Source organism: Camelus ferus, chromosome 2 (assembly GCF_009834535.1).
Source record: "Camelus ferus isolate YT-003-E chromosome 2, BCGSAC_Cfer_1.0, whole genome shotgun sequence".
Lineage (NCBI taxonomy): Eukaryota > Metazoa > Chordata > Mammalia > Artiodactyla > Camelidae > Camelus > Camelus ferus.
In genome coordinates, this window is record NC_045697.1 from 108628049 (window position 1) to 108654797 (window position 26749).

The 26749-nt window shown below is 33.7% G+C and overlaps 1 protein-coding gene across 5 annotated transcripts in view; it reads right to left on the reverse strand.

Annotated features, from left to right (window-relative positions):
- Window positions 1–26749, reverse strand: part of FBXW7 (F-box and WD repeat domain containing 7) — a 198894-nt gene that overhangs the window by 139238 nt on the left and 32907 nt on the right. For 2 of the 5 annotated variants that reach the window (XM_032464915.1, XM_032464872.1), the window contains one exon: window positions 1897–1943. The exons of the other annotated variants lie outside the window; for them this stretch is intronic. The gene's annotated coding sequence lies outside the window, so the exon portion shown is untranslated. The remainder of the gene's footprint in view (window positions 1–1896; window positions 1944–26749) is intronic. 5 annotated transcript variants of the gene reach the window in all.

Consider the following 26749-nt stretch of genomic DNA (forward strand, 5'->3'; position numbering starts at 1 on the left):
GCTAAAATACAAAAAAAAAAACCACCAATAATAACAATCAATGTCTGTGAGAGAGGGGAGAATTGGAACCCTCATATACTGTGGTGAGATTATAACATAGTGCATACATTTTGATAGTTCCTTGAGCTAAACACAGTTACTATACTAACCGCCCCTTATAAATTTACCCCCTATAAATATACACTCAAAGGAAATGAACATATAAGTACACATAAAAACGTCTGCAAGAATGTTCATTGCAGAAACATTCCTAATAGCCAAAACATAGATACAATCCATCAACTGATGAATGAATAAACAAAATGTGGTATACAATGGAAGATTTTTTGGCCATAAAATTGAATGATACATAATGCTACTATGTGAGTAAATCTTGAAAATATTATGCTAAGTGAAAGAAGCCGGATGCAAAAAAAAAAAAACAAATATTGTATGATTGCATTTGTAAGAAATGTCCAGAAGAGGCAATTCTTAGGAAAAGTGTATTAGTGGTTGCCTAGGGTGCTGGTGGGGTTGAGGGTGGGGAGAGGTGTTGGGGGAAGGGGTGCCTGAAACCAGATAGTAGTGATGATTGTACAACTCTGAATATAATAAAAACCACTTAAATGTACACTTAGGGATGAATCTTCTGGTATGTGAGCTATATATCTCAAAGGAGTCATTAAAAATGAGTATATTTGCAAAAATAAAATATATGTCACAAACATATGTAATGCAAAGATGTTTGCTTCCCTCAAACTAACTCAAGTATCTGTATCAATGAGGGAAAAATATGGCAGTAAGTTACTGTTTCTACTTAATGTATCTCCAGAAATCAGTCACTGCATTTTAAAGTAGTAAAAATTTGTTTAAGAGATTTCTGTAACATCATTTGCTCCTAAAAACGTTACATTTATTATAAGTATATAGTAAACAGTGTAATATAATTGTTGAATACTTACATCATCTATGATTATTATAGAATTTTAGAATTATCATTTGGTTGAATATTTATTGCTTCAAACACATTAAAAAGCATAATAAAAGACATCAAGACTTATTAATATTTCTTCATGTATCTAGGAGATTTCCTTTAGGTAATCAAATAAATGTATTCATCCTTAAAAATATTTTATTGACTATATTAATCAAAAAACTACATTAATGCAACTTGGTTAACAGTCAATGCATCAGTACTTTCCCCTCATTGTTGAGGTATATTTAATAATTTTTAAATCTATTATTATTAACTGAAACCTTGTTATACCTATGTAATCACCCCAGTACACAAGTTCTAAAATATTATATAGTGAAGAAAAACACATTCTGAGATTAATTCTCCTACTTTCACTCAAAAATAAAACAGTAAAAGCATTACCTAAGTGAAATCAAAAGTTTATGAAACTCTTAAGTACAGGCATGTATCAAATTTTCATATTATAATGTTATTACAAAGAAAGCGGAGTAGCTCAGAAAGGAAACAGCACAGAGTCTGATCAGTCTTTACAGGGGCTTACTGTGACAAACTGGACCTCACATAAGGATTAAAGTAAAAAAAGTATGTGTATTAGTATCGACAGCTAATCAAAACTGTTAAAAAACAAAACTCTCCTGTAGGGAAAATCCTGTTTCATCCACAAAGTATTAGCATTTCTGTCCCCCAAGACTATTTCTTTCTCTGAACACTTTTAATACTTAGGCTGCACACTAGAAGAATTTTCTTGACATAATATGTAGAAAGAACCAGAAGAAGATCAGAATGAGTATGAAGAGAAGAAAATTCCAGACTAGGTAAAACTTAAAAGAAATATAAATAATTGTAATTTACACTGGCTATTATTGTAAATATCATTAATATAACATACATGTAAACTTAAGTAACATGCAAGGGGTTTAGCATGGAGAATATGTACTTACCAAATACTTAGATATCCTTCTAAAAATCCCACTGATGGTTGAGACTCCTTAAATAATAAAAAAATAAATACATAAGGAATAATTTTTCAACTTCAGAAGTTACCCCTGATATGTAAAATCTATCCAAGAATCTTAATAACATGACAATTTGTTTTTTTCACACTACTTTAAAATCCAAAGTATGTGCTGAACTTTGGCAAATGATTAACAAAATCTTTCCTAATCCTACAAATTACTGAAGTTTTATATGCCACATATGGAAAAGCTAATAAATTATCAAGATATTGGCAGTTTACTAGACTACAAAAAGAGTGAACTCTGTAACAAATCAGATCTCAAAATTACAGACCAAGACAATAGCATGCTTACAGGGTCTTAGAAAAGCATTCGTATGTTAAATTATTCCTAACCATCAACATACATTGTCATACTCTACATTCTGGTATCTGGTTACCATCTTTTAAGTAGCAGTTAGACAACGTAACTGTAGCATCTACAGAGTTAAAGTAGAGCCAATGAAATAGAAAGATATTTTACAAAATAGTTATTCTATTTTATTAAAAATTAACATAAGGAAATACTTTAAAATCCACCCTGTTGATACTAGAATTAAAAATTAATTAAAATTAAAATATTTTACCTATAATAAAAAGAAATGCATAAACAAATTAATTTTACTACTTAGAAAATTAACTGTAAATAATTTTGTAATAAATGGAGTACACATCCTTTTAGTCAAGTTTCAAGTCAAAATAACCCTCAAAACAAAGTTCAAAAATTCAAGAATAAAGCATATATAGAGCTCTTATGGTTTGCCAGGCACATTGCTCCAGATTTGAAAAAACTTATATACACTTTTAAAAATCACCTTATTTACTCTCCATTCTGTAAATTACAAAACGAAGCCTTATAGAGTTTCATTCATCTGCTTATATATAGCTGCCACTGACTGCACAACCCAATGTCTTTAAGGCATCATACTATGACTCCCCAAAAACAAGACAGAGTATGACATAGTATATATAGTAAAACTGATTGCCACTTTTTATAGAGTCAGAAAAAAAAGTTTTTAAATTTCTTTAAAAGAATCAACAGAATAAAAAAATCATCTATTTTAACTAGCAGAAGACGTTGCCATGCAGAAGTTACAATACCATATATAAAAATAAAATAAAAACATTTTTTTGGTTATGTCATACCGATAGATTTTCTATCTCTACTACTATTAAAATCAAAATCAAATGAATCACAGCCATCCACAGGCCATGGAAAAGGAGGGAAGAAAAAAAGTATGTTAAGAGACCCAAACAATAAAGTTTAAAACAATAAAGCTGTGAGATGACAGGAAAATACCATCATGACTTTGAGGTAGGTAACAGTTTCTCAAACAAGACAAAGATAAACATAGCAAACTGGACTTCATTAAAAATTGTGTTCTTGAAATGAAAATGCCAGCTACAAAGTAGGAGAAGATATTCACAATGCACATGTCCAAAAGACTCATATATAAAATATTTTTTAAAAAAACAACTTTAAATCACCAAGAAAAAAGACAACTCAATTTTTAAGATACGCTAAAGACCAAATAAAACTTCACAAAAGATAATTTCAAAAACGAATAGACATATTGGAAAGGTTTTCAACATCACTAATCCTCAGGAAAATACAGATAAACAACACAGTAAGATTCTATTACCCATCAAAATGATTAGTTTTTCATCAAAAAAAGAGAATACCAAGTGTAATAGAACATATGCAGCAAATGGCACTCTCGTAACTGCAGGTAGAAATGTAAATTGATATAACCAGTATGGAAAACTGAAAGTATCTATTTAGTATAAGGTGAAAATACACTTATCCAACGACTAAACAGTACCACTCCTGGGTACACAATCGATAGAAAGAAATGTGTACGTATGTGGAGGGAACGTTATGTATAAGATTTACCATAGCAGCGTTATTTAAAGAGCCCCAAAGTGCACATAACCCAAATGTCCATGAGCAGTAGAACAGAGAAACTGCAGTATATTCTTATGATAGTATCCTAAACCTCAGTGAAAATGAGAAAACTAATGCCACACACAAAATAGGATACATCTCACAAACAGAATGCTGTATGAAAGCACCAGGGGTACGGGGGGGAGCATGTATATAATTCTGTTTCTATTAAATTCAAAAACAAGCCAAACTAATCTCTGACCACAAAGTCAGAACAGTAGTTAACCCTGAGGTGAGTGGGTTATTTGACTGGGACAGGACACAGGGAGGCTTCAGAGGAGTTGATATCTTGATCTAGGTTACGGTCGCAAAGTTGTGTTCACTTTGTAAAAGTTCATCAATATAGAAAAGTTTATCTACACTTTCCTGTATATAAATTATACCTCAATTATTTCAGAAGTTAATTTAAAAAAAATAAAATAGATGAAAAATCACTTCTCTTCAGTTATTCTTAAATAACTCCAGGACACTGTACTGTAACACAGTAATCTGTAACACAGTAATCTGAAAATCTGAATCTCCTAACAATGTATTTCAATTTATTTCTATAGACTGCATAAAGATTAATTAAATATGTCTGGCTATTTTGCATTAGTAAGTTTAAGAACAGTTTCAATGTAAATATAAATTTTACCAAGAAGGGATTCCTTATGATTTTCTCTTTTCTCTTATTTAAAAAGCAGTTTTATTGAGATACAATTCATATATGATACAATTCACCTCTGTTTCTTAATTTAAGTATAGTCAGTTTACAATGTTGTATTAGTTTCTTGGGTATAGCATAGTGGTTATATACATGTATGTATATTCCTTTTCATATTCTTTTTCATTATAAGCTATTACAAGGTATTGAATATAGTTCCCTATGCTATATATACAATAGGACTTGTTGCTTATCTATTTATATATATAGTAGTTAGTATCTGCATATATGATTTTCTCTTAATAGCAGAAAAGGTTTTGCAGAAAGTCTTGCGAATGCCTGTTCTACACAGGCTCAAGTTAGGTTTACAAATGTGTTATCTCGCAGATACTAAAAGTGTTAATAGCTAACACAGAAATTGATTTTAAAAGCAATCAGATAGACAAGCCAGGCATTCATAAAAACTTTAAGGCACAATACTTCACCCTGCTGCTTAGAAAATCTTAAGACTTTAAAATATCAATAACCCTTTGAAGAAAAGGCTCCCAAATAAACATTCTTACATATCTAAAAAATTTTAGGTTAATACTGCCTTCTTTATTCAAAATAGAAACAGTTCTATCTGCATATCCTTTTATCTGTTTTTTCCATTATATTTATCTAATAACTACTTTAAATCTAACTTCCTCTCTCTAAATTAAATAACATCATTATTTGATCAGATTTGAAAACTTTTATCCTTGATGGAAACCAGTCTTATTACTCACGACAGCCTATTTGTCCTGAGCTGTGGGATGTTTCTGTCATTTAAGCCTCTGAGACCATGTTCAGAGGAACAGAATGGCACAGGCCCCAACAGGTCAATTCCCTGAACAATTCCCAGAGGCTGAGCATCCTTTGGACAAACTTTACACAACTCATGAAAATCTCACCATAACTTTCCTCAGTCTTGGGTTGTTTTACTTATGAGTCTGACCTGGTAGAGATCTCTCCAAACTTCCAACCAGCCAGACATTTGTCAAGCTTCTACTTGAAAGTAGCCAATCATTTGGTTGCAGTTCTGAGACATAAGGTACTAAAGACACATTTTCATAAAACTGATTTTTTTCATCAGTCAACCCACTCTCAAGCAGCTGCTTATTCTAATTCAGGTAATTATCTTTCTAAATTGCATATTTTCACTAAGAACAACTTAAGACTTTCAGTTTCCACTTTGGACAACTTTTGAAATGAACAAAATTGTTAACTTGAAGGGCACTTTAGAACATATGGCGGGGAGGGGACTCTCCCTTCAGAGAAGTTTGTCTTACCTTACCTAAAAGAAAAAGATCAACTGACTGAATGTGAGGGAGACCACCCCAAAAGTCACACATCTCACCAAAACAAGGCATATACTTAAGAGAAGGACCAGGATCACAATTTAGATTCTATTTTGAAGAGTCAACAGTCAACAGATCCCATCCCAAATCTAAAGAACTAGACACAGGTTTGCTAGGCAACTTATCTAACTATGGTTTCTAGTAATACACTAAAGATTTAAAAAGAACGATTAGGATGCAAGCAGGTAAGGAAGTAACCGAAAACAAAAGATGCACATGAATTCAGGGACTACACACTGTTTACTCAGCAATAAATCTGATAATGATTGTTCATGAATGGTAACCACGTGAATACTGATATTGGAAAAACTAGCATCTTTAAATAGAGCTAGTGATTTATTTCCTCAATATTGTTTTCTTTTTATTGTTTTCTATTTTAATTTTGAAGGTGGAAAAGTTACAGCCAGACTGGCAAAGAATATTTAAAAAGCAGGGTCTCAGCTAGTCAAGAGATGTGAGTTGTGATAAACAACAAGGTCCTACATATAGCACAGGGAACTATATTCAACACCTTGTAATGACCTATAATGAAAAAGAATAGAAAAAGGAAGACATAGTATGTATAAATGAATCACTAAGCTATATACCAGAAATTAACACAATATTATAAATCAAGTATACTCCAATTAAAAAAAAAAAAAGAGTTGTCAGCTGTTACACCAATATCAGATCTTGAATTATCTGGAACAAAGCATTGGAAATCACTTCTCAAACTGCCCATCACCCATTCAATTTAGCCTAATTACAATATTCCACAAATCAACCCACTCCAAATGAACAGTTTACCCTACCTTATAGGGAACTGAATCCTATTTTATACTTCACATGTCTTCGAAAAACTTCACACTAACAGAATATCTTATAAAAGATGTAAATTTTTACTTTAAAAATCTCATGCTGCATTTCTATTTCTTTAACAAAGAAGGCACAGCACTCAGTATTCACCCTCTCAAGCTTCTTGCCTCATTCCTACAAAACTGCAAATGAATGCTTACACAATACCTCAAACATTTTGAAAGGAATCCCTCAATGTTCTGATGACAGTCTCATAAACACTACCAACAAATTAAAAAAGAAACTCATGGTACTTTTAAAATATCTTATTTGCCCTAGTTACCAAAACACTACAGAACATAAGTTTCAGTACAACTTATCTGCATTCTTATAATCCTTTTCACTACACAATTACACCTTTATAAAGTATGCTCTCATCATTTTTCTTCAATATTTCCACAAACCTTAAAAATATTTCTAAATTCCTCAAAATTCTTGTTAATTACCAATTTTTACAACATACTTCTCAGTAAGCCTGTGTCATATATTTCACTACCGCCTTCATACTCCTTAAATCAACACAAGCCCCAGCTGATCATCTTACTGCAGTGACATACAACCACTGTGAGAATTCTAAATCCCTTAAAACAAAACACTTTACCTAGAAAAACATAAACTACTGCCCACCTTGGTATCTGCAACTGGCAAATTCTGCAATAAATTAAAACCTTATGGAGTCCTAACATCTCACATAATCCCTAAGACTATACTGTTCAAACTGAGTTTAAAAAAAAAATAAGTAAAAGAATGTTACAATAACTGAGGGGAAAAAAAGAAAGGTTCTACAAAATCAAATCTATCAACCCTATTTAACAAATGGGGAAAACAAAAGCCCCAAAGGATTTATTTGAAATAATATACGTAGTTAGTAAAAGGCAGGGATCTAGAACCAAGTATTCTGAATCCCAGTATCCTTTCCTATTACCCCACTGGCTACAAAGTATTTAGGATTTAAGGGCCAATCTTATAAAAAGTTAAAATATTTTCTTTCATTTCTTTTGTCCAACTCTTTAAGTAAAACTGATGCTCTGATAAACAGTGTTTATCCTATTAGTACGTGACTCTCCCTTTAACAGACTAGACCATACTAGACCACACCACTAAATGCAACAAAAAGCAAGACCTTAGAAAATCAAGACAATATAAACAAAATAGACTTTACTATGTCCCCTAATGGACAAATACTTTAAACAGCCAAATATTTAAAGTTCCTATTTAAATTAAATCAGGACCTCACAAATTTCTTTAAAAATTCAAGAAACTAACAGTTAAAGTGGGAAGTTAAATCAATTAATACTAGTTCATAAGGTATATTTTTCCTTCAATGTTAAGTTCATAATGACAGAAAATATAAGTTCATAATGACTGAATATAAACATATATAGAGGGGTGTGTGTGTGTGTTTGTGTGTGTGTGTATTTCTAATACTTTTAACAAAAGTTGTCAAAATAATAGCTTTTCAATTAGGAAATAATTAAAAGTAGTGTCTGGTCTTCCTTTAAATATGACCACAATGGACATTTATGATAATTACTAAACAATTATGTAGTTTTCATTCATAACTGATAGAACTGTAGCAATGATCTTTTTAACCCATCATTTAAGCTGTCTTTAATGGCCACTTTACAAAAGTTCTGAATATCTAACAGGATCAGAGATGGCAATCCCAGGAAGGCAACACTTCTGGGAGACAGTGAGATAATCTGGATGGGGTATCCCTTAGAAGCTTGCTGGTGAAGGGAAAAAAGGAAGCAAAGGGTGGACACTAAGTGTTCTGCAAAAACAAAAAAGAATTTCAAAATTTGTACAATATACATCCCCTTCCCTCTAACCCCTCTCAGACCAAAACACCAAAAACAAGAAAACAAAACAACTTGTAGGTTAAAGAAAGTGTACTTCACCATGCCAACAAAAAAGAAAGTTCTTGAACAGGAAACATTATAAACCAAGCAAATCTCTCACCCCTTCCTACACACAACTTATAATGCTGAGCCAGGAAATGAACAGAGATAGCAGATAACACTAATTTTTTTTTAAAGCTACTATAAGAACATAGACACTCCACGTCCAAATACTTCAGTTAACAAAAATTCTCATCGAAGGAAAAAATTCCACAAAACAGAAAAAAACTGTAAAATCATACTCTAAAATAAACTAAATATCCGTAACAGGAGATAGATAGATAGATAGATAGATAGATAGATAGATAGATAGATAGATATACATATATATATATATATATATATATATCTAGAACCAAATCTAGAACCAAAAATCCAAAGTAGAAATGGACAAAACACAACAAGATATGAAACAAGAATTGACTGCACTCAGGCAGGGGGAAAAATGGAGAAAAAGATAAACCACTTTTAAAATAAGTAATAAAAAGGAAGGCTGGATTCACATGAAAATACAAGGGAAAGTAAGGAACAAGAGAAGGACAGCCAAGAGAATAAAAATATACAAGAAAAAATGATCACAGAAAAAAATTATTAACATAGATCTGTATAGAAGCTGTAACATATGTATAACTGAAAGCTCTGAAGAACAAAAAACAAAATAAAGGAACTAATATTTAAAACTATAACTTAAAGTATTTCCCAAACAAAAACAAATGTTTATTTGTATGTGGTGGCCAGGAAGAAGCACAAGATACGTGAATTTTTAGCAACAACCTACTGTATACTTGGAAAAACCCAGAATAAAAAACTCCAAAACATAAGCCTAGTAAAACTTCAAAAGGAAGTAGAAAAAAAACTTATAGGGCCTCCAGACAAAAATACCAAGCCTCTTACAAAGGACAGAAAGAAAGCCTGGCAACAGATTTCTAAACAGCAACATTCAAACTGAGGCAACAGTGCAGCATCTTTTTCAAGAAACCCAAGGAATGAAAGCATAAACCAAGGATTTTATATCCAGTCAGGTATCTTATTAACTACCAAGACTTACAGAAATACAGATTTAGACATGCAAGAACTCAGGGAATATATTATTCATAGCCCAATTCTGAGCAACCTACAAAAGAATGAGCTTCAGTCCATCCAAAAAAGACAGAAAACTTTGGCAAAATCTTTACTGAACAGTGGGATATATTTAATATATTTAATTTTAGATATATTACTAAAACAAAGGTATGAACAAGGACAGAAGAATAGTATTTAAATATTATATTCTCTAACAAATTGTAACGGAATTTATTTTTAATGTGAAGAAAACAGAGATTAAAAAAACAGAAGAATCAGCTCATTGGTGTTGAATATGTAATAAGCGAGTGTCAAAAGATATTTATTTAATGCAGACAAAGCAATTATTGGCAGTCTATTATAAAAAGTATTAGTATAAAGTTAGTCATTAAAACAAAAATGTCAACCTTCCTAAATAAGAAAGTAATTTTCAAAAAGAGTAAGGAAATAAATAGCCCAGAAAGGAAAACGTACACATAGCATAAAACAACAGTAAATACGATGTATCAATTAGAAGAAATACTGTCATATCAAGATATTATAAACAGGCTTAACTTTCCTACTAAAAGGAAAATGTTTCAAATTGCTTATTTAACTGAAGAGAAAACAGTATTTACAAAAACAACAAAAAAGATAAAAATATTTAGGAATAAACATAAAAGTGTAAAACTTCTATAAGGAAAACTTTAAAACACTTCTGAAAGATACAAAAGTAAACAAATGAAAAAACATCCCCTATTCTTTTGGAAAGGATGGCTTACCATCATGAAGATATTTGCTTTCCCCAAGTTAATGAATAACAACACTAAATACCAACATAAAAATATCAACAAATGTTTTCCTACAGCTCAATAAGCTGATGTTCAACTTCACTCAGAGAATATGTACATATACTATACTGTTTGTATAAAATAAGAATATTAATCATATATACAACAGAAATGCATGAACACATAACATGCTTATTTTTATAAAAGGAAATACAAGGATAAACCAGAAACTAATGAAACCGGTTACCTACACAGTGAATGAAAAGAGAAAAAAGGGATAGAGAAGAGAATAAGATTTTTAAAGAATGCCTTTTTATATAGCTTTGCCTTTTAGCCATTTTACTATTTTACTAGTCTAAAAAAAATAAATAAAATTGAATCAATAATGGGAAGGGGCTAAAACTGAATATAAACAAAAACAAATGAACTTGAGTATTTAAATTGGTGACATAAAAAACATAATTAACTAAAATAACTTACGAGCATAGTACTCTGATACAAACCTTCACTGGGATATATCATATGAACAAAAAAGTGCACTGAAATCTTACTTTCTTTACAAACTGGGTTTATTGCTGACAGTGGTATTGGTATGGCAATTTCAACATTATATCATGTATATTATAGGACAGAGCAAATGAATAAATGTATATTGGTATTATTGTTAACGAAGATCCTCACTGTGGGAGTAGAGATCCAAATATGACCAGGAGGAGAAGAACCCTGGGGTATTGGATTGGAATCACAAATATTAGCAGTCTTTTTAAGTATAATTCCTTGCTCCGTGTCCAGTGAAAGAGCCTCTAGAAGTAACCGACGTCCAGTAATAAAGAACACAGCCAGTAATCACAAGGTTGCTTGTAAATACCCAACAAGAGAAACAGGGATCCCTGAACAGGTGTTTCCAGGTCTGGAGTATGGAAAGCATAAGGTAAGAACAGAACATTTTATTGTGCCAGGAAGTAAATAAGAGCTCTAAAATGATAGGACATTCCAAAAAGACACAAAAACCAGATTGAATGAGTTCCTATTGGCTAAATTTTTAACAATTTGAGCCTTCAAAAGAAATATAACAATAATGGATCGTAGCCCAATGAATAAAAAGAAGAATCCATGAGCCCACATGTGACAGCGAAAAAAAGGCAGAAGCTCTGCCAGCTAATAAATGTGGGAAGAAGCATAAACTAGAAAATTACCATTTTTCAAGCATCAATGTAATCAATGATTCAGGCAAAAATCAACAAAAGATGTTAAAATCATTGGGTGAAAGGTTATTGAGAAATAATATTAACTCAGCCTCAAAGGATGGATTAATTATCAAAGGGAAAAGGGTATCTTTATGATAAAGAAATCTGGCAGCACCAGCTAAACCAAATAATCTGGCTTAACATCACAAATAATGGAAAAAACTAAAATAAGCAAACTTTAAATACATACATATATCAACATGGAAAAATCATGAAATGAACACTAAGTGAAAAAAAAGCAAGCTATAAACATTTGCAAACAATATGATACTATTTATTTACAGTTTCCAAACCAAATCAATCCTATTTATCCTTCTATATAAATGTGTGCATAAAAGTATAAAAAACTTAAAAGATACCTTCAGATTAGTAATTACCTCTTGGCAGCAAAAGAATGAGATCAGTAATTTTCAGTTATATTTTTAATTTATTTTAAAAGTTCTGAAACAGTTACAGCAAAATGTTAGTATTTGTCAATCTGGTTAGTATGAATGCATGAGTATTTTATATTCATCCTTGTATTCTTTATATTTTTAAATAGTCCATCATTCAGAAATTTATAATTTTAAATTGCTGCTATACAAAATCTGAATTCTGTTATATACCTATTCAATACTTAGTTCCATAATTCCTGCTTATACACCTATGCAATACTTAAGTTCCATAATTCCAGGTGACTTCTCCTACTTTAATCTCTGATGTAAATTAACAGAAGCAAATGGACACTTTCAAAATGATTCTAAAAAGCAAAATGCAATTCATTTACCTAAACAAAAAATAACTTGGAAGGTTTGCCACCGTCTCTAAAGTCTAATACTACGTATATCTCATATTGCTCTTAATATGCATCACCATTTGGAGAATTGAAAGTTTATCCATTCTAATAATTCATAGATTTTTTTCAATCATTTTGACCTAATTCTACATAACCATCCTATTGTTAAAGTTATTATTTTAAGTACTAATTAATAAGTCTATAAAAATCTACTACTGTTGTAAAATTGGTACATAAAAAGATTTTGAAAACTCAAATTTTAAGTGATTTGATAAGTTACTGCTTCATTACATTTCTTATAAGGCTTTAATCTATTTGTAAAAACTTTCTATTTTCTGCTTAAGAGAAGGTCAACGGCTTTCACTTCACTACTCTAACATAATCATGAATTGAAATAAGAACTCTTAGCTCTTTGGACCGACAAAGCTACCAGTATGCCTAAGCCAATAAAGCAATTCGTTCATTAATGCTGCTAATAAAGCAACCTTTTGTTAGTCTATGAAACATCAGAAACCTCAGAGACTCTAACTTTGCAATTTTTCTCTGTTTTTGCCATATGAACTTAAAGTTCTCTTACATGCCATTTACTTTAACAACTAAAACAAAATCATTCTAGAAATTTGACCTTTCACTCGAGGTAATTTAGTAACATACTAGTTTCAACTTCAGAAAACTGTTCCTGCATGAAACTACTTATATTTTATTTAATTACTCTCTTCTGTTTTCTCATAGAGCCAATTTGTGTTGAAATCTGTGACATCTTATAATAAACAACTAAAGGAACAACCCCTCTAATATTCTCAAAATGAAGAACAAAAATGTTCATTTACTCAATCAGCATTAATTGATCAACTACAATAAAGTAAGGCATGGAAGATACTGCAAAGATTAAAACACAACCTCTGCCCTTGAGTAACTCAATTTAAGGAATGTAACAGGTATCTAAAAAAATTACTATAAGGCAGCTTATAACAGTGTCAACTACTAAATATAATAGTTAGTATGAAGGATGTAATTAATTGAGCTTAAACAAAATAAAAAGCCTTCAATGAGGAGACTCTAAATAAAGGAAAGTGATCTTAGGCTTAGTGAATAACTCATATACAAAAACAGACACAGAAAACACTACAGTAAATTCAGAAATTTTTAACTAATTTCCTAAGGCTAGAATGGATCATGTATGTAGGGAATTAATAAGAAATGCCTGTCAGTTCTTGAAGGGCCATGTTTGTGTTGTTCTAGACTTTGGACTTTATATGATGAGTAGTCATTAAAAGATTGTAAGGAAAGGTATATGGTGCTCAGGTCTGATTTTTTAGAAAGGTTACTCCTGAGATGCCTGAATGCCCAAAGCTTCTACTTTCAATAACTTCAGACCACATAATGCTTTTGGGTATTTGGGTTATATATCCCAGGAGTACATGAATGCCAGATTTTCAAGTGTGATTCATGTTCAGCATAATTATATAACTACTATGTTCTGCTAATTTAACTTGAGCACTCTCTAAAACTAATTGCCAATCAAAGAGAAGTATCAATAAATAAAATATTGGTTCCAATAATAGTCAGGCATTTTCAACTCCTTCAAAGTATTAGAAAGACATCAGTTTTCACGTACTGTAAAGTCATATTGCTGGTAAATTTTAACAGTTTCACTTAACATCAACAGACTGTGTTTAGAATTTGTAAAATAAGTCCTAAAATTCAGCCCACTGTAATCCTTAGTGTCAACATCCATGGTACTGTCTGCCTGGCACCCTTGCCTTCTTCCAAACACTCTCTCTTATTCTAACTACCCTCCTTTCACAGACATCCCAACAGCTACCTTGGGAGCTCAACATTCTTACATGACCCTGGACTACAGTGAATTAGTCCAACTTGACCAAGTCATACCAGTGAGTCTATTAATGCTTTAATCTGGGGCTCAGAAATTAGTCACAACCTCTCCAGAGGCCAACAGTCTAAGAAAAAATTCTAAGATAAGGATTCCCATCACGTGGAAAAGCCAGTCTACACTGAAAAACATGAAGGAAAAAAGTTTATTATACAATTCTATTTATATCATGTGTATCTGAAATTTTCCACATACAAAGGTTTTAGTCTGAAAGCTACGAAGACACGTAACAGTACATATGTTCTCACCATCAGCTTAATAAATAAAACTCTACCAACATAATTCTCTTCCCTGTGAACCACACCCTGATTCTACATCCTATCCCCCAAAAAACACTATCTTGAATCCCTCTTCACTGTTAAACATTCTCCAAATATCAATCTAAATGCCGCTTCCTTGGGGAAAGGTCTTTCCCAGCTCAAAACACTCATTAGGTTAAGCACCCATGTTATGTGATTTCATGGCTTTTATCACAGTTGTGATTTATTTGAGTACTTCGTAACAACTACTCTAGTAGACCTACTGCTTCCATGAATTCAAGAAATTCTATTCAATTCTTAGCTGACTACTAAACTAACTCAGCAGAGACTTCAGTGGCTTGACAACAAAGAACTCAGGCTTTACAAAATTAGTTGAGAAAGATCACTTTAAAACAAACAATAGCAAAAACAAATCTTGAGAGGGGGAAGAAACTGATTTCCAGAGTTGCCACAATTTAAAATGGCCAGTTTCCAACAAAAAATTACAAGACATGCAAAGAAATTTGAAAGTATGGCTCTTTGACACAGAGAAAAAAGCAGTCAATAGAAACTCCCTATGGAAGTCCAGACACTGGACTTACTAAACAACGACTTTCAACCAGCTATTTTAAATATGTCCAAAGAACTAAAGGAAAACATGCCAAAATAACAGTATCTGAGCAAATAGAGAACATCAATAAAGAGAAATAAATTTTTAAAAAGAACCAAACAGAAATTCTGGAATTAAAAAGTACAACAGCTGAAATGAAAAACTCACTAGAAGAATTCAACAGCAGAACTAAGCAGGCAGAAGAAATAATCAGCAAATCTGAAGACAAGGCAATTGAGATTAACCCATCTAAGGATAGAAAGAAGAATGAAGAAACATAAACAGAGTCTCAGAGAGTCTCTGGGACACCATCAAGCTTATCTACATACACAAAACGAAAACTCCAGAAGATTACAAGACATTATAATCAAAAACTTCCAAATTTTGATTAAAAACACTAATCTACACAAAAGCTCAATGAATTTCAACTAGAATAAACTCAGAGAACTACACCTCACTACATGATAATCAAACTGTCAAAAGCCAGAGAGAGAATCTTGAAAGCAGCAAGAAGTAACACATCATGTGTAAGAGATTTTGAATAGAGTCAACAGAAAATTTCTCATCAGAAACCAAGGAGGCCAGCATGCCAGAAAAAAAAAAAACACTGTCAACCAAGAATATCCAGCAAAACAAAAAAAGATACTAAGAAATTCCTAGATAAACAAAAACTGCGGGAATTCATCTCTAGCAGACTTGCTCTGTAAGAAATACCAAAGGGAGTCCTTCAGGTTGAAATAAAAAGTAATGGTTCTCCTCATTTCTTCATGTGAATTCAAGTTGCTGTCTAAGTGTCTTTTCTTGTCGACCTTAAGTTATCTAACAGTTATCTACAGAACACTCCACCCAACAGCAGCAGAATATACATTCTTCTCAAGGGTACATTCTACAGGAAGACCGTATGTTAGGCCAAAAAACAAGTCCCAAAAAATTCAAAGAGAATGAAATCATACAAAGTATCTTCTCCAATTACAAGAGAATAAAAATAAAAATTAACAGCTACAATATATGCTAGGATATGGATGAACCTTGAAACCATTATGCCAAATGAAATATACAGTATCAGTATAAAAAACAAGAAAACAACAAGCCCTTAAAGATCATTATCCCTGATAAATTCCAAAACTAATAAGCAAAAGAGGACACACATTAGATAAGAGAAAAAGGAAAGATATTTAGAAATAATCTTTGTAAACCGCAAAGGGGTCTTCCACTCACATGGCTTTCAAGTAAGAAAAAAGTAACGTAATAAAGCTCAGGAACGTTTGGGAACCGAATGGCAGACCTCTCGGACATGGTGTCACATTTAAGGACACATTATTATTACTTCTTTTTTATCAGATGCCAATAAAATCAGAAAGAATTACTACCTATCAATCATTCTCTCACATTCATAACTTTTTAAAACATACTGACCTGACAATCAAAGTATGTAATAGCAAACAGCCCCCCAATTTTTAAGAGATCTTCATTACAAAAAGAAAAAGTATGCCAACACAATTATTTAATTTACTATGTTAGGCACTAACACACCAAACACAGATACACACTGCCCTCTGAAAACTTCATCTACTGGAGAGATTAATATGAAGTACTCAAACAAAAGACAATTGTGATAAAAGCCATGAAAGCATACAACAGGGGCACTTAACCTAGTGAGTGCTCTGAATCAGGAAAGACCTTTCCCCAAGGAAGCAACGTTTAGACTGATAAATTTGGAGAATGTTTAAAAGTGAAGAGGGATTCAAGATAGTCATTGGTGGGGGATGGGGCATGGAATCGGGGTGACTCACAGGGAAGAGAATTACAGTGGTAAGGTTTTTATATATTAAGCTGGTGGTGAGAACATGTGTTATTTGTGTCCTCATAACTTCCAGATTAAAAAAAAAAAACTTTTATATGGAAAATTTCAAACATATAAAAAATAAACAGAATAGCATAATAAATTCCTATGTCCTCATTATCCAACTCCAGCAGCCATCAACATTCTGCCATTCTTGTTTCATCTATACCCTTCATACCCTGCCACCAGCTCGATTGCTGTTTTTATATTTTTAGGTAAAATTTACATACATTGACATATACACTTCTTAACTATGCAACTCTTGACAAGCAGATAAACTTGTGTAACTCACAACTCTATTAGACACAACATTTTCATCACTTCAGAAAAACACCCGCATATCCCTTCCCAGTTAAGCACCAGCATTCCACACAATCAAAAGAACTGAACCACTGTTCAATATTATTTTATTTTTTACCAAAGATTAGCTTTGCCTGTTCTAGAACCTAATAGAAACAGAATGCCCTACTGTGGCCAGCATCTTTCTCTGAGTGTGTTTGTGAAGTTCATCCATGTCATTTGCATGCATGGTCCTTTCTTTTTATTACTGGTAGTATTCCAATGCATGAATATACCAAAACTTTTTATCCCATTGATTGACATTTGGGTTGTTTCCAATTGTTAGCTATAATGAATAAATCTACTATAAACATTCTTGAAAAGGCTTTTTGTGGACATATGTTTTCGTTTCTCTTGGGAAAGCACCCAGGAGCATAACTGCTAGATTCAAAAGTCGCTGCATGCTTAAATTGATAAGAAATGCCAAATGGTTTTCCAAAGTTGTTCTCCCATTTTATATTCACACTAGCAACTTTTGGGAGTTCTGGGAGTGTTACTAGAAAATTTGTTGTTGCAGTCGTTTTAATTTTAGCCCTTCTAGTTGGTTTTAGTGGCCATCTCGTGGTTTCTATTTGCATTTCCTTAATGACTAATGTTCATAACTTTGACATACATTAAAAATGGGTAATTTCTTCCATGAAAAGTGAGGAGTATATTAACACAGAAAATAACAAGAGCAAAGAAAAGATATCACATTTGGATCAAGAGGCTGACATGGCTACAGCAAGCAAGGAGTAGTAGACTAGGTTAAAACACATGGATGGAGATTATCATGAGTTCAGATTTAGACTCTTGTCTGAGGTGCCTCTGGGATAGCTAAGTAGAGTTATAAAGTAAGTCTGGAACCTAGATAAGGAAGGCCTAGAGCAACAGACATGTAATTCTCTTCATTAGTGAAAAGCAAAGTGGTGAGACTACCTAGGGAGAAGGAACAAGGAAGCAAGAGAAAGAAGCCTAGGACCAATACACAAGAAATTACAATTTTTGTGAACCAAGCAGAAGAGAAGCTTATTAAAAAAAAAAAAAAGCTAAAGAGTAACAGACCCAAAAGATTTGAAGGAGTTGTCAATAATGCCAAAAGCTGCTAGGAGGTTGTTTTACACTGAATTGTGTTCCCCTAAAATCCGTATGTTGAAGCTCTAACCTGCAGCACCTCAGAACATGACTGTATTTGGGAACGGGGCCTTTAAAGAGGTGATTTTTTTTTTAAATCACCTACACCCTAATCCAAACTGACTTGTGTCCTTATGAGAGGAAATGCAGAGACACCAAGGATGTGCATCCACAGAGGAAAGACCATGTGAAAAAGACATAGCAAGAAGGTGGCCATTTGCAAGCCAAGGAGAAACGCCTCAGAAGAAACCAAACCTGTAGACACTTCGACTTTGGACTTCTGGCCTCCAGAACTGGGAGAAGAGACATTTTTTGTTGCCACCTAGTCTGTGGTATTTCATCATGGCAGCCCTAGCAAACTAACACAGAGGTCAAAAGAGAGTAAGTCTAAAAATATCCACTTAATTTATTTAACACAGAGGTTACTAGTATCATTAGCAAATACTATTTGGTGGCGTGAATAAACTGAAGAGGTGAGTCAAAGGCGAGAAATGGAAACAAACGTACGTAATGATTTCAAGCATCTGGCTAGGAAAGAGAAAAAAAATCAGTAATCTGGTACTCAGGAAGATACATAGTTTTGTTTAGTTTTGCTTTGTTTTTAAAGGGAGGTACTGGGGATTGAACCTAGGATCTCATGCATGCTAAGCATGCACTCTACCACTGAGCTATTCCACTGTTTTGTTTTTTAAATAGTAAGAATTGGTTGTGTTTAAACACTGATGAGAAGAATCCAGTGTAAAAAAAATGAAGCTGAATATACAAAAGGAGGAGATAATAGTGCTAAGTACTCCATAGGGAGGGTAGGAAACAGAGAAAGCCTTAGACAAAAAGCAGTACTGCCTCTATATTACATTAAGGAGGAAGAAAAAGTAGTAAAGATAGTGGGCAACTAAGGGCTGCCATGTGGTACTCCTATTTCGCTGTAAAGTAACAGGAAATGCCTTCTGTAGAAAGAGAAGGGCCATGTTGGAGGAGGTGTGAGGAGACTGGAAGACAAACAGTTATGATTACGAAACCAGTTGACAAGAGTAACATTAACAAGAGGGTCTAGCTCAGTGGTAGAGTGCATGCACATGAGGTCCTGGGTTCAATCCCCAGTATCTCCATCAAAAATAAAAAATAAAAAAGGAAACCTAATTACCTCCCTCTGCAAAACAAAAACAAGCAAACCAGTAACTCAACAGCAGTAGGGTACACCTGTGGTTGATGATCATAGAATGTTTTTTGTTTTTTTAACTGAAGTATAGTTGACTTACAGTATTATATAAGTTACAGGTACACAACAGTGATTCACAAGTCTTAAAGGTTATACTCCATTTATAGTTATTATAAAATATTGGCCATATTCCGTGTTGTACAACATATCCTCATAGCCAATTTATTTTATACATAATAGTTTATACTTCTTAATCCCTTACCCCTATGTTGCCCCTTCCTCATTCCCTCTCCCCACTGGTAACCACTAGTCCATCCATGTTGCTGCAGATGGCAAGACTTCATTCCTTTTTATGGCTAAGTAATGTAACATTGTACACACACACACACACACACACACACACACACACACACACACACACACACACTACATCTTCTTCATCCAGTCATCTGTTGTTGATGGACATTTAGGTTGCTTCCATATTTTGGCAATTGTAAATACTGCTGCTATGAACATTGGGGTACACATATCTTTTCAAATTCGTTTTCTTTTTTTTCAGATTCCAGGAGTGGAACTGCTGAGTCATATGGTAACTCTATTTTTAGTTTTTTGAGAAACCTCCGTACTGTTTTCCACAGTGGCTGTACCAGTTTACATTCCCACCAACAGTCTATGAAGGTTTTCTTTCTCCACATCCTCACCAACAATTGTTAGTTGTGGTCTTTTTGATGACAGCCATTCTGACACGTGTGAGGTGACATCTCACTGTGGTTTTAATGATGGTCATGAATTGATAATGAAAGAAATATGTCCTTTCAGGTGATTTTTGACTACAACATTCATATGGTTTACAAATGGAGGAAGCAGATAATTCTGAATTGAGATTTTGCCAGACAGTTGGGACAAATATATGCAAGTAAAACAAATTTAGGTTATGGACAAGAAGTAGACAAGACTCTCAGTTAATAAGAAATGTGAAAAATGGAGACATACAATGACTGGAAAAATGAGAAGCCAAAAGACTAGAAGTAGAAAAGAGTTGGCAGAATAGGTACAATGGCTAATCAACAGTTACACAGCTAATCAAGCAACCCTAAGAGATATAAAGTGCTTATTAGTGATTTACTAAATGGGACTCCCATGAGAGTGAGGAATAGGGTAGACTGGAGAAGAAAGTCACTGGGGTTTGGTGAGGTCAGGGAAATGAGACTCAGGATGTTGGTACATCATCCATGTGGATGCTGAAATTACCCAGAATCACCGTATGACCTGGAAGGTACAAGGAGATAAGGAGCAATGTGCCACTGTCTTATAGGAATAAGAACCTACCAGGAAGGCAGTAGATGATAGCTAAAAGGCAGCTAAGAACAATAACTGACACTGTTCTAAATGCTTTTTATGTATTAACTTATTTTAATTCTTAAAATAATCTATAAGGTAAGAAAAGATGCTACTTCTATTACTACTACTATTACTACTACTATTACTACTTCTATTACTACTACTACTACTACTACTACTACTACTACTACTACTACTACTACTACTACTACAGATAAAGAAACAAACTCAAAGCAGTTTCAAGAGATTTAACAAAGGTTGCTCTCCTAAACCACAATGCTACAGGATACTGCAAGACATTAAAAACCAAAGTGAGAGGCGTACAGGGCACAAAGAATCTCCAGATAGAGTGAAATTTCAATTAAGGAAATTTATAAAACATAGGCTATACTTTTAAGTCCCCAAAATGTATCAGATTAAATAACCTGAAAAGCCTTCCCACAGAAACTTTATCCAGAAAGGATAAATCAAAATCATTCATTTAAATAAATCTTTTAGCTACCACGAAAGAAAAATCTTTTAAGTGCCAGTAACACAAGAAAAACTAATAATAAGTTGACAATGTATCTGCCCTAGGATGGGTTGCTTGTCTTAATCTATATATTTGGCCTTTAACTCTTATGTAGGGATTGTAGGTGAGAATTTTGGCCCTTGGTGAGAGACTTTGGAATTCAGATCCCTCTTCCTCTTCCATACACTAACACATATATAGAGCCAAGACTCAGAGAGGACTATAATTTTAGTAAATGGGTCCTGGACAGCTCAATAAGACAAGAAAAACAAAGAGGCTTAAGCTTGGAGAGCAAGAAAAACATCATTATTCCTTGATTATCTGGTTAACTACATAGGGCACCCAAGAGAATCTATCATGAGAATTAGAGCTCAGCAAGGTTGCTGAACACAAAGTCAGTGTACCAATAGCAATTTGTTTCCCATACTAACTGGTTATTGGTGGTTGCTAGTTTGTAACCACCATTTACAAAATGTATTTTTGTAAAAATTTATAGTTCACAATAGTAACAAAAACCATAAGAACCTAAGAATAAATCTAATAGAAAATTTCTGTGAAAACACAACTGTACTGAAAAATATTGAAGAACATCTAAATAGAGATACATACCACAGTCATCCAATAAGACGACAGTTATCCTTATTGTACACCTGTAAATTCAATGAAATTCCAATCACAGTACCAAACAGGGTTTGGGATTTGTTTTCTGTTGGATTTTCTTTGAGGTGAGGTGAAATCTGACAAACTGGCCTATAAAATTCATTGAGAGAGATTTACCTTACCAGACATCAAGACATATCAAAACTGTTGTAATTAATACAGTGTGATGATGACATGAAAGTAGACAAAACAAATAAAACTACAATACAGAATAGACTCTAGAAAATAAACCCATGTAGTAAATGTACAACTTTTAAACAAAGTTAAACCTATAACTAGGAAGATATTTGCAATGCATGTTACCAAAAACATTAATATCCAGATTTTAAAAAGAATTTCCACTAATCAATAAAAGCCAATTCCTAAAAGAAATTTAAAAAACTGCAAAGGACACTGAGAAAAGATTCACAGAATAGGAGACAATCATGCAAAGATGTTCAACTTTACCAGAAATCAAAGTAACAGAAATGAAAACTATGAAATTCCACTTCTTATCTTTCAGAAAGGCAAAAATAAGAAGCTAAATTAAATAAAATGTCGATAAGATGTGGGAAAACATGCTGGCAGGTACAAAGCAGTACCTCATCTTTGGACTGGATTTGGCAATACTTGGTAAGATAAAGTAGTACCTACATCTTGTGATCCAGCAGTTCTACTCCTGGGTATCTATCCTAGATAAAGTTACACAGTGACCAGGTATCCATGTACAAGTCTATTCATTACAATATCATTTGCCAAAAAGTAGGACTTGGTTATCTTTCAGTATGAAACTGAGTTTTATTCAACAACAGTTAAAAAGAATGAATTAGACCTACACGTGTCAATACGAATGCACCTAGAAATCAATGTTATATAAAAATTGTTTAGATCATCTTTTATATAAATGTTTTATATGTACTATAGAACAGAGGAATGGTGCAGCAGACTTCAGAATAATGGGCCCCTCTGCAGGAGGAAGGAAAGGATGAGGAGGGGAGAATTTTAAAAGAGAAAACGCAAACAATGGAAAAAGTTAACATGCTTGACCTTGAGGCTGAGTGCACAGGTGTTTGCTGTATTACTTTCTGTAAGTTTTTCTATGTTTGAATTATTTCATAATTTAAACAAAATGTTAAGAGACTGAAAATAATAAGCGTGTTGATTATGAACAGCAATCCCAGAAAGTACAATGGAAGTAACTAGGAAACAGGAGAGAAATACACAAAAGGCTTTTGTCAAGGCAAAAAAATTATAAAACATTTTGAAGATGGTAATTAAGAAGATATGGCCACCTACTGATGAAAACAGGGATGATAGGTAAGTCTCAGACCTCTTGAGTAAGACAGAAATTGGGCCTCATGGCCAAACTACTTTGCCTCAGTAGGACCAAGATAAAATAAGTCTAACTAGTTTATTATCTCAGCTCACTCAGCCTGGCATCATTGTGATTCTCAGCCACTCTAATCACTACACATTATGAAAGTGACGGTGTTAAACCCTGAATCTAATAGGTACAAGGCATTCTGCTAGATAATGCAAGAGACAGAAAGAGGTGTTTTACCAGTTCTGAGGAAGCTTTTCATTTAGTGTAAGAGCTAAGATGCACATAGAAAGAAAAAGAAGAAAAAAAAACTAGCACTTAACACCTAAACAAGCGTTACTGGAATTCAGAGGAAGAAAAGGATCCATCAGGCTGCTAGGATGTACAAGGAAGGTTTTACCACAGCACTGGAGCTCAAGCTGAGTAGTGAAAGACAGAAAGCAATTCAAAAGGTACAAAAATTGGCATTCTAGATAGAAAAAGATGGTAAATCTCTAGGGAGGGAAAAATAAGAGTGTAAGTGCATGGTAATTTTTGGATCTTAATTAAAAAAATAAAATACTTTGATAATAAAGTGTTTACAATCAGTAGATCAGGGTTTTTACCTGCAAACAACAGAACTTATTTCCAGTGGTTTCATCAGAAAAGGAATTTATTACAACATTACTACGTAATTCAAAGTATTCCCTGCAAAGAGCCAAAGAATCAGCTTGGAGGTACACAGCCAGGAGAAATACCTAAGTCTCTCCACCAAATGACTCCCACTCTTTGAGCCACTGGTGCATGACAGGGGGGCCTAGACCGCAGGGCTCACTGGAACATCTGCCATGCTACCTGTGATCGCACAACGTCTCAACACCCAACAGCTGCATTAAGAAGCAATGCAAGCAAGAGCCGTTACCTTGCAATTCTCTCTTCTGAATTCCTTACAGAGGCATCTGATCAACAGAATCTAGGTCACATGTCCCTGTCCTAGATGCAAGGGACATTAGGAAATTGAGCTCTGCCTCCCACAGAACTCCTAACATCAATTTCTCCAAAAATTTGAAATTAAGACCAACTCCTGGCTATCGAACAACATGTACGTTTACTCCAAACTTCGAGCTCCAAAGAAGATTTTCAAGCCTGAAAGATTATAACTAAGCCTTGCAACGAATAAAACTCTCTCTTTTCCTCAAAGGGAAAAAAGAATCAGTGTCATCAGTTACTGCATACAGCTCCAATATCAGAATTTCTGGGTGGTGTCCCCCTCCCTTCTGGTTTCCTCCATAACCTATGGACTGAACTGCAAAGGGGGTGGAAATGGAAAAACAAGTGAAAATATTTTTTAAATGCATAAACACACAAAGAAGGAAAATTCAACAGGTTCTACAGACCTGACCTGGGTCTAGGAACTGTGTGAAGAACTACAACTCACCCTGAGACCTTCACTTGTGAAACCGAAAATTTTTGTTATACAGATCAAGTCGGATCTTAATGGTCTGCCCATGATCTCATGATCATTCAGCCACGGCCAAAAAGAAGCATTCAGGTCATTCACTGCATCTCTGATCATCATGCAGGTCATGCGACCTTATGGAAATAATGCCCACCTTGCCTATGAAAGTTAGAGGCATCTCAGACTCCATCTGAAATCAGAAAGATAATTTCAATAGAATTAAACGTAAGTAGGTCTCCTACCCACAGACAACAACAATTATACTACTTTACATAGATGCGGGCACTGTTCTCAAAGTATTTCTCATTACCTTGCTGAGTAAAGTGTCTTCTGGACCTCTTAGTGGATAACAGTGGAGAGAGAATAAAGGAGGTGAGTGAATGGTCACAATGAAAAATCCACTCCATCAGTCCTATGTCCCTTAATCTTTTGACTTCTTCCTCTATATTATACATGAGTTTGTAGGTATTCAACTTGATTGAGCGTAGGCCAATGCTGAGACAAATCACAGCAGCAATTACCTCTCTTAGTTTCCTTGAGCTAGAATACCGAATTCAGAATCTCTGGTAATTGCACCAGGCCAATACACTGACCAAATGTAAGAGCATGTTACCCTCTCATCATCAGAATCCACAAGTACAAGGACTCCTGAAGTTTTTTGGCTGACATGTTAGCAAAAAAATTTTTAAGTTGATACATAATCCTTTTCTTCCCATTTTAACTACCCAAAAGCACAGCAGGCTACAATCTGACTCTAGTTTCAGATCTGGAAACAATGAGGATTACAGGGGTATGAGGAAACTGGCTTCCCCCTGGATGGTAACTGTCATAAGCAAGATTGTTATAGGTCTTCAAAGAAGACAGGGAAAGACAACTTCTGCCATCAAGAGAGACTTCGTGGTGTCTGGAGACCTGACTTGCACCTTTAATTCCATATATAAAGAAAATGTATTCAAAGATTATTAGCGGCCATAAATACAGCATATGTCCAAAAAAAGGGGAGGCCACTTATTACACTGCTATTACATTCCCCCAAATTTTCTTAAAATTAGACAATATAAGATCTTTCTATCTTTATTTTATGTATTTATTAGTATTTATCGTTACAGCTTTTACACACTAAAATGAGCAGCATTATGGTATTCAAATTCAAGAGCAATAAAGTTTATGCCTCTAGAGGGCAGCATTTCTCATAAGACAGGTATGACAAATAAAAAAGGAATCCTATTGTCCAAGAAGTTTAAGAAACACAAGATAAACAAGCTTTCGCTAGTTTCTTTCTTTTAAGATGCCTCAGAGTCTTTAATACACCATTGTGCATTATGAATTGTCAACAGGCCACTATTATGGTATACGTGTTTCTTCAAACTTAATCACAGAAACCTTTCTTCAAGGACCGTCTCCAGTGACTACTTCTACAGAATGCATTTTGGAAAACAATCTAGTGGATGAATTCTCTTAAGACAAGTTTCACTTCCTTTTTGATTCATAGGCTTCCTCCTCTTATTTTTAAAACAGGTCCTTAGACATCCCCCTGTATTCACAGATCATGACCAAGAATGAATAAACACTGACATTTATTTATTTTGGGGAAATGAGAAACATGGAGAACTTACCGCTTGGCTTGCTCAAAGGACAACAGTGAAAGAAAGAAAAGAAAGAAAAGAAAAGAAAAAAAAGGAAGGAAGGAGAAAGAAAAGAAGAGAAAAAAGAAAAGAAACTTGGTGTTATAACTAGTTGAGATATGGCCCCTCCTAGCTTTAAAAACTACAAAGGAGTTGAGGTGTACATAATAAA